Source organism: Suncus etruscus, chromosome 2 (assembly GCF_024139225.1).
Source record: "Suncus etruscus isolate mSunEtr1 chromosome 2, mSunEtr1.pri.cur, whole genome shotgun sequence".
Classification (NCBI taxonomy): Eukaryota; Metazoa; Chordata; class Mammalia; order Eulipotyphla; family Soricidae; genus Suncus; species Suncus etruscus.
In genome coordinates this window covers 169,899,488-169,913,920 of record NC_064849.1, presented here as the reverse complement: position 1 = coordinate 169,913,920, position 14,433 = coordinate 169,899,488, and the positions used below count along the sequence as shown (strand labels likewise).

Below are 14,433 nucleotides of genomic sequence, written 5' to 3'. Positions count from 1 at the left end.
TAATACTCCTTTTCCTGTTTGTTAATTTCTTAACTACTTACAGTTATAAAACAAAAACTTATATTTTGATTAATTTTCCCCCGAGATACCTAGAAAGGCCACTTGAAGGAATTTGGTTCCTCCTCATAGAAAGGCATAAGGAGAAAGACTTAGAGCTTGAGACTATACTGTTTCCTCTGATGGTTGTCTGCCACACACGCCATTGTCATCTCCCGGATCTCAACCTGGAAGCCTTACAAACAGTTATTCTTTATATTTTTATGGGGGTGGTGGTGACTGCAGGCATACTATTTTTGTCTCTGAAAATTATTGCAAGAATGTCTTTTATTTTTCTTAAAAACCATAGATGAATGTCTATCTCACTCCCTCTTACTTATTTCACTAAGCATAATAGATTCTATGCACATCATGTATAGGAACATTTCATGAATTCATCTCTCCTGACTGCTGCATAATATTCCACTGTGTATATGTACCACAGTTTCTTTAGCCATTCATTTGTTGAAGAGCATCTTGGTTGTTTCCAGAGTCTGGCTATTGTAAATAGCGCTGCAGTGAACATAGGTGTGAGGAAGGGATTTTTGAATTGTATTTTTATGTTCTTAGGGAATATCCCTAGGAGTGGCATAGCTGGATTGTATGGGAGCTCAATTTCCAGTTTTTGGAGGAATCTCCATATTGATTTCCATAAAGTTTGGACTACATGGCATTCCCACCATAAGTGGATAAGAGTTCATTTCTCTCCACATCCCCACCAGCACTGCTTGTTCTCATTCTTTGTGATGTGTGCCAATATCTGTGGCATGAGATGGTACCTCATAGTTCTTTTACTTTGCACCTCCTTGATGATTAGTGTTGTGGAGAATTATTTCATGTGCATTTTGGCTATTTGTATTTTTTTTGTCAAAGTGTCTGTTCATTTCTTCTCCTCATTTTTGATGGGATTTATTCTCTTGTAAAGTTTGTCAGTGCCTTGTATATTTTGGATATTAGCCCCTTATCTGATGGTATTGGGTGAATAATTTCTCCCACTCAGTGGATGTCTCTTGTATTCTAGACACTGTTTCCTTTGAGGTGCATAATCTTCTGAGCTTGATATATTTCCATCTGTTTATCTCTGCTTCCACTTGTTTGGAGAGTGCAGTTTCCTCCTAGAAGATGCCTTGCCTTTAGCCTCAATATTATGGAGTGTTTTACCTACATGTTGTTCTATATACCTTATGGTATCAGGTCTAATATCAAGGTCTTTTTTATGGGGGGCCACACCCTTTTGATGCTCAGGGGTTACTCCTGGCTACGCACTCTAGAAATTGCCCCTGACTTGGGGGGAACATATGAGACGCCGGGGGATCAAACCGTGGTCCTATCCTTGGCTAGCACTTGCAAGGCAGACACCTTACCTCTAGCGCCACCTCACCAGCCCCAAGGTCTTTAATCCATTTGTATTCTACCTTCGTACATGATGTTAGCTTGGAGTCTAAGTTAGTTTTTTGCAAGATTTTTGTTTGTTTGTTTGTTTGTTTTTTGTCAACACCACTCGTTGACGAGGCTTTCCCTGCCTCATTTAGGATTTCTTGCTCTTTTATAAAAAATTAGGAGATTGTATGTCTGGGGAACATTCTCTGAGTATTCAAGCCTATTCCACTGATCTGAGGGTCTGTCTTTATTAAAACAACATGCTGTATTGATAACTATTGCTTTATAATACAGTTTAAAATTTGGGAAAGTAATACCTTCTAATTCCTTTTCCCAAGGATTGCTTTATATATTCAGAGTGTTTTTAGTTCCAAATGAATTTTAGAAGTGTTTGATCCACTTCTTTGAAGAATGTCATGGGTATATATAAAGGAATCTCATTAAATCTTTATAATGCTTTAGAAAGTATTGCCATTTTAATGTGTTAATCCTGCCAATCCATGAGCAGGGTATGTGTTTCCATTTCCTTGTGTCCTCTCTTATTTCTTGGAGCAGGGTTTTATAACTTTTTTGTATAGATCCTTCACGTCTGTGGTCAAGTTGACTTCAAGATATCTGAGTTTGTGTGGCACTAATGTGAATGGGATTGTTTTCTTAATGTCTATTTCTTCCCTATTATTATTGGTGTATAAAAAGACCATTAATTTTTTGTATTAATTTTGTAGCCTGGCATATTGCTATATGAATCTATTGTTCCTAGAAACTTTTTCGTAGACTCTTTAGGGTTTTCTAAGTAGAGTATCATGTCATCTGAAAACAGTGAGAGCTTGACTTCTTCCTTTCCTATCTGGATTTCTTTGATATCTTTATCTTCTCTATTAGCTATAGCAGGTATTTCCAGTACTACATTAAATAGGAGTGGTGAGAGCAGTCAACCTTGTCTTGTACGAGAATTTAGAGGAAAGGCTTTTAGTTTCTCTTCATTAAGGATAATATTTGCCATTGTCTTTTGGTAGATGTCCTTAACTATATTGAGAAAGATTTTTCATTCACATCTCGCTCAGAGTTTTTATTAAGAATGGGTGTTGGACCTTATCAAATGCTTTCTCTGTGTCTATTAATATGACCATGTGATTTTTATTTTTCTTGTTGTTGATGTTGTGTATTATGTTGATAGATTTATGGATGTTAAACCATCCCTGCATTCCTGGGATGAAACCTACTTGATCATCATGAATGATCTTGATGAGGCATTGGATCCTATTTGCCAGGATTTTGTTGAGGATCCTTGGATCTGTGTTCATCAGGGATATTGGTCTGTAATTTCTTTTTTGGCATCATCTCAGTCTGATTTAGGTATCAAGGTGATGTTCGCTTCATAAAAGCTGTTTGGAAGTGTTTCTATTTTTTCAATTTCATGAAAGAGTCTGACCAGGATTAGTAGTAGTTCCTCTTGCAGGTTTGAAAGAATTCATTAGTAAATCCATCTGGGCCTGGAGTTTTCTTATTGGGCAGATATTTGATTGCTATTTTAATTTTCTCAATATTGATGGGGAAGTTTATATATGCTACTCATATATAGATATAGATACTCCTTACTCAACCGTGGAAGGTTATAAGAGTCCAAGAATTTATTCATTTCTTTCAGGTTCTAATGTTTAGTGGCATAGAGTTGCTCAAAGTAGTCTCTGATTACCCTTTGAATCTTTTCAACATCTGTAGTGATCTCCATTTTTTTTGTTTCTAATACGGTTATCAATTTTCTCTTTCTTTGTGAGTTTTGCCAATGATCTATCAATCTTGTTTATTTTTTTTTTTTTCAAAAAACCAAATTCTGCTTTCATTGATCTTTCAGATTGTTTTTTGGGTTTCCACTTCATTGATTTCTCCTCTAAGCTTTGTTATTTCTTTCTGTCTCCCTTTTTTTTGATGATTTTTGTTGATGATTTTCTAATTTTATAAGCTGCATTATTAAGCTGCTCAGGTATGCCCCTTCTTCCTTCCTGATGTGTGCTTGCAAAGCTATAAATTTTCCTTTCAGTACTGCTTTTACTGTTAGTTTGTTAGATTCTGTTAGTTTGTGTTTTCATTGTCATTTGTTTCCAGGAAAGTTTTGATTTCCTTTGATTTTATCTCAGATACACTGGTTATTCAGTAGCAGGCTGTTTTAATTTCTAGTTGTTAAAGTTTTTCTTCTTGTCCCTTTGTATTTTACATCTAATTTCAGAGCCTTGTGGTCAGCAAAAATAGCCTGCAAAATTTTATCTTCTTGATTTTATGGAGGTATGTTTTTTTGTGCCAGCATATGGTCTATCCTGGAGAATAATCCATGTACATTGAAGAAGAATGTATATCCATGTTTCTGGGGATGGAGTGTAATAAATATACTAGTCCTCTTTCTTCCATTTCTTTTTTCAGGGCTAGCATATTTTTGTTGGTTTTCCTTCTGGTTGACCTATCAAGGTTTGACAGGGCTGTGTTGAGGTCTCCCACAATTATTGTGTTATTATTGATGTTCTCTTTCAAATGTGTCAGTAATTGTATTAGATAATTTGCTGATCTCTCATTTGATGCATATATGTTTAGTATTCTGATTTCTTCCTGTTGCACATATCCCTTGATTAGTACGAAGTCTCCATCTTTGTCCCTTACAAATTTTCTGAGTCTAAGTTGGTGTCATTAGATGTTAATATGGCCACTCCACCTTTTTTAAGTGTGTTGTTTGTGTGGATGATTTTCCTCCAGCCTTTGGTTTTGAATGTATGTTTGTTCTGACTATTCAAGTGTGTTTCTTGTAGGCAGCAGAAAATTGGGTTCATCTTTTTTTTTCCTTTTATTTATTCACTCAGACTGCATTCTCTCCCTCCACCCCTTCCAAAGGAAGGGAAGAACAATCATTAATGACAAGAGTCAGTTGCAGAAGCGATACCTAGAGCTGGCTTCATGCACAGGAGAGGACACTCTGGCTCCTCCTTGTGGCTTCGGGTGCTTTACATGATCAGAGAAACTTCTCTAGTCACATACTATAGAAATAATCTCTGAAAGTATAGTCTTGGGTTCATCTTTTTTTTTTTTATCCATTATGCCATTCTGTGTCTCTTAACTGGTGCATTTAGTCCATTGATACTGAGGGAGATGATTGTCTTGGGATTTAATGTCATTTCTGTACATAAGTTTGGTGTGTCTATTGGTCTGTCTTATCTTAAAGTATACCTTTCTGTTTTTCTTTTAAGGCTGGTTTTGCATCTGTGAAGTTTCTAACTGTTGCTTATTGGTGAGGTTATGTATCCTTCCTTCAAACCTGAACGTGAGTTGGGCGGGGTGCAGTATTCTAGGTGAAGCTTTCATTTTATTCAGTCTTGTCACAATATCTCACCACTGTCTTTTGGCCTTGAGAGTTTCTTGTGACATGTCTGCTCTAAGTCTTATGGATGCTACTTTGAATGTAATTTCCCTTTTTTATCTTGCTGTTTTCAGTATTCTATCTCTATCTGTAGGATTTGTCATTGTAACTAGGATGTATCTTGGGGTGTTTTTCTTCAGGTCTCTTCTAGATGGTATTCTTTGGGCTTGTAGGATTTGATTGTATGCAGACTTTAGCTCCAGGAGTTTCTCTGTTATGATGTCTTTGTTGATTCTTCTTGGGGATATCCTTCTTGGGCCTCTGGGACTCCAGTGATACTTACATTATTTCTGTTGAGTTTAGCAGACTTCTGTTTTCATCTGTTGTTATTCCTTGAGTACTTTTTCTATAGTCTGATCGTTTGCCTTAAGATTTTTTTCCAATCTCTTCTGCTTTGTGGAGTTGTTCTGCATTTCATCTTCCAGTTCACTGATTTCATCCTCAGCTGCTATTACCATGTTGGAGAGGCTGGCCACTGAGTTTTTCAATTGAGCTACCATATTTTTCAGATCTGTTATTTCAGTTTGGAGTTTTCTGATTTCTTTCTTTGTGTTCTGTTCAGCTAGAGCTATGTTTTCTTTGATTTCCATGAGGATCTTCCATATTTCTATTCTAAACTTTTTATCTGAGAGGTTAATCAGATGCTTGTTGTTAGTATATTTTGGGTCATCAGAGCTATCATTTTCATTCTCTGTGCATGGTGTTTGCCTGCGAGACTTCCCCATTGTCATGCTTGTAGTGTTGTGGTGCTTGTTGTGGTGGGTCTCAGTAGTTAGAAAGAACGCATAGCTGTGAAGCAAAGTGGTGCAGCCATGCTCTTCTGGGGCTTCCAGGAGGCAGTTTTGTTTTTTTGTTGTTTTTTGTTTTTGTTTTTGTTTTGCTTTTGGCCTTTTCTAGCCCCCTGAAGGGAGCTTCAGGAGATCAGAGAAGAGAAACACGCAAAATCAACAGGTCCTCTCAGCTTCTTCCACTCAGCAATCACACAGCAGTGTGGACTTCTCCACCAACAAAGGAGTCCGCTCTCTGACTGCATACCTGATCGCCAGTTTTCTTTATTTGTTTTCTATAAATATGGAACGCTTCACGAGTTTGCATGTTATCCTTGCGCAGGAGCCATGTTAATCTCTATATTATTCTAATTTTAGTATATGTGCTGCTGAAGCAAGCACATGATCCTGGTTTTCACTCTTTCTTGGCCTTTCGACCTGAATGGCTCCAGGAAACAGATCTTTTGGGGCCCTTCCTAGCCCTGTGAGGAGACCTTCAGGAGATCAGATATGACTAAGAGAAACATGCAAAGCCAACAGGTCCTCTCTGCTTCTCCCAGTCAACAATCACACAGCAGGCGGACTTCTCCACAGACAAAGGAGTCCACTCTCTGCCTGCGTACCTAATTGCCGGTTTTCACTCTTTCTTGGCCTTTCGGCCTGAGTGGCTCCAGGAGAGTTTTTTTGTAGGCCCTTCCTAGCTCTCTGAAGAGAACTTCAGGAGATCAGAGAAGAGAAACACGCAAAGCAACAGGTCCCCTCAGCTTCTCCCAGTCAGCAATCACACAGCCTGATTTTTCTAATTTTGAGATAACATGTTATAATATTATTAATGTTATTTCCTTTTTATATTACTTCAACTATAGTACTTACTCCTTCCAACATTGTCCAGGGACTTACTTCAAGACATTGACTAACCAAGTATTCAAAGTTTCTATAGACCTATGCTCCAGTTCTGCTTTTGTTTGGCCATTGCTGCATCCTTACTGTCTTTATAGCCCAAAGAAGAGAGAACACATTCTTTTTATGACATAACTGTAATATGTAGTGTAATATAACAATTCATTTGTGGCAGAGACAATTATAATTATTTGTAATAAAATACAAAAATTTTTGTGTTCTAATCCTTTGTTTAGTCTTTCTAACTTATGATCTAGAAACACTTAGATATTTGAAGAAAACTTCCATTGCAGAAAATACAGAAAAAATTATATTTTACTTGTTTGTTAATAAAATGGTATAAATGGTGTGCATACTTTTTTCTTTCAACTTTAATCACTAGAAGCTCATTATTTTTATTTATATTGCATATATCTTGTTTTTTTTTTACATATATCTTGTTTTTTATGTATAATTAAATCATGTATAACATTCAGGGGCAAAGAAAAAGTATAGGTCTTACTAAACTATTTCTTGACAATATCAGTCTTAATAGTTTCTGAAGAGAGTTTTTGATGAAAGGCAAGAGTATACTAAATTAAAAATAGTTTGGCTAGAACCCATTTTATACTATTTTATGTTAATGAGAAAAAATTACCTTTAACCTCAACTTCATGTTTGTTAGAATGATAAAAATAAAATTGCATAATTTTGTTATGTTAATTGAATGAGACCATTTCCCAACATGCCTTTTATGGTGCTCAGTAAATGTAGGACATTTCTACAATCTCACTCACCTTAAGGGCTCTTTATCTACATGTTGCTTTCTTATTTTTTTAAATTTATAGCATTGTGGTTTACAAAGTTATTTGTACTTATGTTTTAGGTATACAATATAGCAGAGCCACAGCCACCACCAGTGTCAACCTCCCTCCATCAATGTTCTGAGAGTCCATCCCATGCATGACCACCACCATCCTTGCACCAGCCTGTCATCATAACAGGCAAAGTTTTAAGTTTTATTGTTAAAATCAGGGTCTCATGATATCATTGTTGTTGAGTCTGTGGTGTAGATACTTAGTTATGTCCTTTCATAACACCGCCAATGTACAGGAGTCTCCTTGACCCTTGTCTATTTTATTACACAGATGCTTTTCTCATCCTTCCATTCAATTTATTTCATCCTCCTCACCATACTCTGTAACCAAGAGTGCTCTAGATAACCCCAATTTAAACCATTACATTTCTTCATGAAGTTATTCTAAATATATGCCATATAGTACATTGTCACAGTCCAGTTACCTATTGTTGGACATCTAGGTTAATTCCAACTCTTTAACCCAGGGGTCTCAAACTCAATTTACCTGGGGGCTGCAGGAGGCCAAGTCAGGGTGAGACTGGGCCGCATACGGGATTTTGCTTACCGAATATTCGCAATTAAAAAATCGCATTAGTTAGAAAAAAATCGCAAAAAAATCACATTAAACATTTGCATACCCCAAACGGAACTGCTCGGGGTATGCAAATGTTTAATGCGATGTTTTTCTTACTAATGTGATTTTTATTGAGATTATTCGGTAAGCGAATAATCACAAATACTGCGATATTTGATGGCCGGCAGTGGGCCACAAAATATTGTACAAAGGCCACAAACGGCCTGCGGGCCACGAGTTTGAGACCCCTGCTTTAAGTCATTGTACTGAGTGCTGTGATAAATAGTGGTCTGCATGACTTTTTTTGGAATGATTGTTTTTCTATCATAGGAATAAATACCCAAAAGCAAAATTGCTGAGTCATGTGGAAACTTATTTCTGTGTTCACTAAGAACTCTCAATTCTGTTTTCTATAGGAGTTGAACCAGACAGCATTTCCACCAGCAGTGAATAAAAGTTCCCTTTTCACCACACCCCACCAACACAGAGTGTCCCCAGTATTTCTGATATATGTACTACTCACTAGTATAAGATGATATCTCTTGTGATCATGATTTGGATTTCCCAAATGAAAGGAGATGAACATTTATCATCTGCCTGCTGACCATCTGTTGGTCTTTCTCAAAGTGGTGTCTGTTTATTTCTTCTCCCCATTTTTTAATGGCACTTTTAGATTTTAGGAAAGTCAAACTATCTCTAGTTGCAGCAGAGATAATGATATACATTGAAGACCCTAAGGAGCACATTAAAAAATGTCTCCTAAACACAGTAAACTAATAGAGCAAATTGACTGGTTACAAAGTCAACACAGATATTAGTTTCATTCTTTTATACAAATAATGACTCAGGAGAAAGATATTAGTTAGTCTATATTATTTGAAATAGTGTCAATAAACAAAAAGTACCTAGTAATCTAATATTTAATTTAAGAGATAAGAGACCTGTATCATCAAAACCTGAAATTATTTGAGAAAGCAATTGAAGAAAACCTAAGGAAATGGAAAAACATTCCATAATTAAACAAAATTTAGTCAATGTATTTTTAAAGATGTACAGAGTATCAGCCCTCACAGTGTAAAAAGGTCAAACTACTCTTAATTATTTATATTTTCACCTGTCCTGGTCTATATAGGTAACATTAATTATAATTATAGTAGTATCCAAAATGCCACTTTTCATTTGGCATGTAAATTATATACATGAAAAACATTTCATGTTTATCTATTTTAATTAAGGAATGATTGATTTAATATTGTGGGGAGATAGATTTATTTACATTGTACTTATGAAAACAAACATTAATGCATGGGTTATATTTAATGCTTAACTTCATAATCTTTTGCATGGTCATGTAAGAAACCTTATTTCCAGTTTAAGTTCCATTTCCATTTACTTATACTTCCCTACTTTATATATTGAACATTTTATACCATAAATTAACTTGTATAATATATATAAAACCCAGTTCTTATTAGTAATGTGACATACAATATGCCTTATTAATCATGATATGTATTAAAATTATCAGTTCTACTTTCAGTATTTCTGGGAAATTTATGTTTTATTCAATATTTGTCTCAGCAGTATTATAGCTGATTAGTAGTATTCTTATCTAAATAGTAGGGGTTATTAACTACAGTCATGCTTGTAATCATGGTATTTAAATAAAAATTAAAAGAATAAAATTTATAAAGTTATTTCTACAAACATTTTTATTGTTAACTGGAGTTCTAAAATGTTGTGCTTTATCCATATTTTAATCAATTTCTAAATCCTATATTTGTTTTAAATTATGATAGTATCATACTAATTGGGAGTACTAGAAGTGGTCTTGTAATATGAAGCTTGAAGAAGGTAGATGTTTCATGAAAATGGAATTTATTCATTTGAATGTTATCTTTAAATGGATCCTATTCAAATTTTCTAAGGCCTTTTCTTCATGTTATCTACATTGATTTTCCCTGTAAGTCTAGGTATTTTATTTCTTGGTTTCTTGAACAGAGATAGCCATTTAAAACTTCATTTCAAATCTTTTCTTTTTTACCTAGAGCTTACTCCATCATTCAAAATAAATTCAAATCCGATGTACTACAGGAAGTCCATCTGACTTCTCCAACTTTAATTCTTCTTTCTCTTCTGGACTATTTGTTCTTATTAGACAGCATTATCTTTATTATAAATTATAAATTTATGGACCTCAGCATATTGAAGCTATATAAAGTCATGAAACTAAGTGAAATTATCTAGTGATTGACTTAAAAATAAATAAAATCAGAAAACTAGCTACATAGTAGGAATCAGAGAAGGAAAAAAGAGTATGAAGAATAGAATTATGAAGTAAATAAGCAAAAGAATCATTATTTCTCAGAGAATGTAAAATAAAATACTCAAATGCTACTAAATTTGGCCAGTATAATAATCATCATACACGTTTACCTTGAACTTGTTTCATTTTCTAATAAGTGGGTTGATATTTTTTCTCTTGTATTTTTTCTCTAGGACAGATTGATGAATTTGGAATAACCTTTCTCTTATTGAACCTCTTTTAGTTCTTAATGTGACATAACTACCACCTTTTTATATTGAAATGTGTGCTTTCTGTTTTCCTTGAATTAGGACTTACTTAGTAGACAGAGAAAGGCTCAATCATTTCATAAGCTATTTTGAATTAAACTCGAATAAAACACCTAACTTTTCATAATGAGCTAGGCATTCACCTTCGGTAATAGGTACCATTTAGGTACTAGGTTAATATTAATTCCCAAACATCCTCAATACGAATGAAAAACAAAAGTTTAACAGGAATAAGGAGTCCAATGTAGTGGAAGTGGTCAGAATCTTGGCTCCTTAGGTAAAATCAGTAAAGTTACTTTTTCTCTTTTAAGCATCTGAATTCACATTTTGAGAGTAGTAATATGATACAAACCAGCTCAGAGAACTCTTTATACAGTCTGAAACGGAATAGTTTAAATGACTGAATAACCTTTGGTAAGACAACATGGGACGTAACTAATGCATTACTCAGTTTTTTATTATAATGCTTAATTCTACACATTTTTTACACTTTTCATATTTTTAAAATTTTCATATTTTTTGCACTTTTCACATTATCCAACTAATTTTCTTAAATGTAAAGATTAAAGTATAAGGTGACATTAGTCATTTTATTTTTTCTTTTGGTAAACTTAATATGGGTGATGAAATATCCAGTATCCAATATAAGTGATGCAACTGTTGTGTGGCACATTTTTTATTATAGGATATGGCTTATATTGTGAAATAAAGCTGATTCATACCAGGCCATTCTTTTCACAAATAATCTTCATCCAAACTGAAATATCACAGTTCCTTAAAATCTATTTCTCGTTCTGTGTCACTATCTGGTCAACAAAGAAACATTGAGACTACTAAAACTCTTTAGCATCTTTCCTCATATATTTATGGTGTTCTTCCAGTGTGTTTGGTTATTAAACTATAATATAAGGTCAAAATGAAATAAATTGCAAAGCTTATAAGGCATGTGTCTATAGCTCTATTTTTGTAAACAAAGAGGGCTGTATAGTTTCTTGTAAAAGCAATGCAAAAAAGTTAAAAATCTTCATAGAAATACACTTTCTGATTGATCATACATGTATCTAAATGGATGTGTCCATATGTAACAAGGAATAATAAATATTTATAGCATGATAGAGAAATTTGAATAATAAACATGTCTCAAGAGAACATTCACAGAGAAAACCCTGAAAAAATTTTCATTCATCTTCTCAGCTCACTAACTGAATTGGAACTCTGTAGGAAAAGAAACATGCAACCATAAAAGACCTCAAGATAGACTCTGGTGTCAACTCTATGGTGACAGATAGAAACGACTTGGTGCTGCAATGCTGTTAAATATACAGATGTGGAATAATGTGCTTTTCTGGGATCCCAGAATACAAAGTATATACAGAACTTACAAGGGTAAGTTCTGAGCACTAGTGATTACCCCCAAAAAAGTTATGTAGTAATGTTCATAATACAAAGGTTAAAGCTTTTGCCTTATACACTGTCACTCCTGGTTTTATTTCAGCACTATATATGGTCTCCTGAGCACCGCCAGAAGTATCCCTCAAATAAACAAGCAAAGATAAAAATAAACAAGCAAACAACACTATATGAAGTTTCAATTTGAATGCATACCTTAATTCCAGAAGAAACAAATAAATTGGAAATAATACTATGTAAATTTTTACCCCTTACACATACAAAGTTAAAGCTAAAACAATTTGTGAGACAATAGTACTTTCTCCCAGTATTGGTATTATGTATATTTTACAAAAGATTATTTACCTTAATTCAATTTCCAATAACTGATTTTAATACTGGTCTCTCTTCTAAACTCATGAGCTTAATTAAAATAGTATACAAATAAGTAAGATATAACATATATTCGACATTAAGTTTGAAATAATTCCCGATGTTCAGGCAGTCATTTCCTATGGCAGTAGTCATAAAAAATAAACTTGGCAAAAGATATTCTTTTGGGACTGTGGTTTAGGCCATATCCATCAATGTTCAGGGATACCTAGAGTTACTAGGAGATCATATCATGAGGGTTATAAATTCAGGCCTTGCATGCAAAGGACAATCATCTGAGACCTTTCTTTGACTCCTATAAAAGGACTTTGAAATGTTGACCTAGGCTCAATTCTGACTTACTTTCACCTCAAACCCTCTATTGGCACCTAGTCAAATAATAGCCATATTGCTCATAGAAAATTGGGTTCCCACTGATTTCCAGACAATTACTGCAGAAATGGGATTTGTGTTTATTCACACAGATTTAATTGAAAATCCCCTGTCCTTCTGTTAGAAAAAGTCAGGTGATAACTCAGTTGCAGATGGAACTATAAAGAACCCCTTCTCAGGATCTCAGCATGTGAGTGAATCACTCTGAGGAAGGACATTCACAGGTTTTTAATCATTATCATCTCAAGAAAATGAAGCCAGTCTCATGCATAAACTGTTTATTTTAGTCTTAGTGTTTGTTTGTAATCACTTGTTATCCTCTTCTACTGTTACACTGTCAACATGTTAACATTAGCAGTTATCAAGAGAGACTTAAGTATTCTGAAAATAAATAGGGCTCCTCTGTGAGGCCTTTAGAGATGGAAAAAAATCAAGAATACAGTGAAGCAGGGGCCGAGCTATAGCGCAGGGGTAGGGTATTTTGCCTCGCATACAGCAGACCCAGAAAGGACCTTGGTTCCATCCCTGGCATCCCATCTGGGCCTCCAAGCCAGGAGCTATTTCTGAGCGCATAAATAGGAGTAACTCCTGAATGTCACCAGATGAGGTCAAAAAACAAACAAAAACAAAAACAACAGAATACAGTTAACCAAATGATATTCTACCTCCACTGATTCCTATCTGCAATGGAGCTAATAACACATTTAAAGTCTATGTTCTTTTTATAAAATTGCAACATACCTGGCATTAAAGGTTGCAGAATAATATAATGACAGAATTTCTTAGAATTAAATTCGCAAATCAAACATTTATCCAAAGCCAAATTTCACACTCTTCCATATCCATAAATACTCATATTTTATATGTATCGGAATATCAAAATATATGTCTAATGTTATGCTACATTTACATATTTATACACAACCCAAACTGCCACTGATTCAACTATTGTGATATATTTGTAATAGTTATTTCCTTCTTTTATCTAAGCCATGATAATCTCTTTCCTTTCAGCAGCTAAAATCATCTCCTTAGACTAGCCTAATTCATGCCATTTTTAAATGGTTTCTTTCAATTCTAAGAGAAAGGGTAAAATATCACAGAATTATGCATGAGCTGAACAAAACCTTGTTTCATTTAATAATTCATTCCCCATGCAGCTATACATCTGTCATTCTGTTTCTTTTTTTAAATTTTTATTGTGGCCGAAGTGAATAACAAATTTTTCACAGTAATATTTAAGGTACATAGTGACAATGAATCAGGCACAGTCCACCACCAGTGATGTCCTCCATCCACCCATCTTTCCAGCACGCATCCCATATCTCCCTCCTTTTCTCCCCCACCCCGGAACACTAGTGTAACCGGTCCCCACTTGTACAGCTTGCTGTGGATTAGGTATAGATTCTGTTGTTGTTGACTTTGGGTTTGATGTTCAGGTCTGATCATTTTTTATTTCCACTAAATGTTCATGCGAGTGTCTGGACCTGACATTCTCTGTTTCTTATTACTAGTTTGTATTGAGAAACTTCTCTCTCTTCTGATCATGTGCATCCTACAGATTTTCATTTGTTAATATTTCAATTCAATATAACTTCTACATAAAGCATCCATCCAGATTCTTCCAGACTAGATTTTTTTAATATAATTTTTATTTTGATCATAGTGGCTTACATATTGTTGACAATAATATTCTAGGTACATATTTACATAAAATCAGGGGGGATTCTCATCCCTAAATTGTCCTCCCTACACCTCCGTTTTTGTCCTACCTCCCATTTCCTCTTCCCTCCCCCCCAGGGTGGCT

At 34.7% G+C, this 14,433-nt stretch overlaps 1 protein-coding gene and 2 non-coding genes across 3 annotated transcripts in view; all 3 read right to left on the bottom strand.

Annotated features, from left to right (window-relative positions):
- The window catches only part of RIT2 (Ras like without CAAX 2), a 465,270-nt gene that overhangs the window by 46,817 nt on the left and 404,020 nt on the right, over positions 1-14,433 (bottom strand). The window lies entirely within an intron of this gene.
- Positions 4,257-4,470, bottom strand: LOC126002969 (small nucleolar RNA U3). The gene has a single exon (XR_007493537.1). It is a non-coding gene; the product is annotated as a small nucleolar RNA U3 (small nucleolar RNA).
- Positions 5,885-5,988, bottom strand: LOC126002308 (U6 spliceosomal RNA). Its single transcript, XR_007493055.1, has one exon. It is a non-coding gene; the product is annotated as a U6 spliceosomal RNA (small nuclear RNA).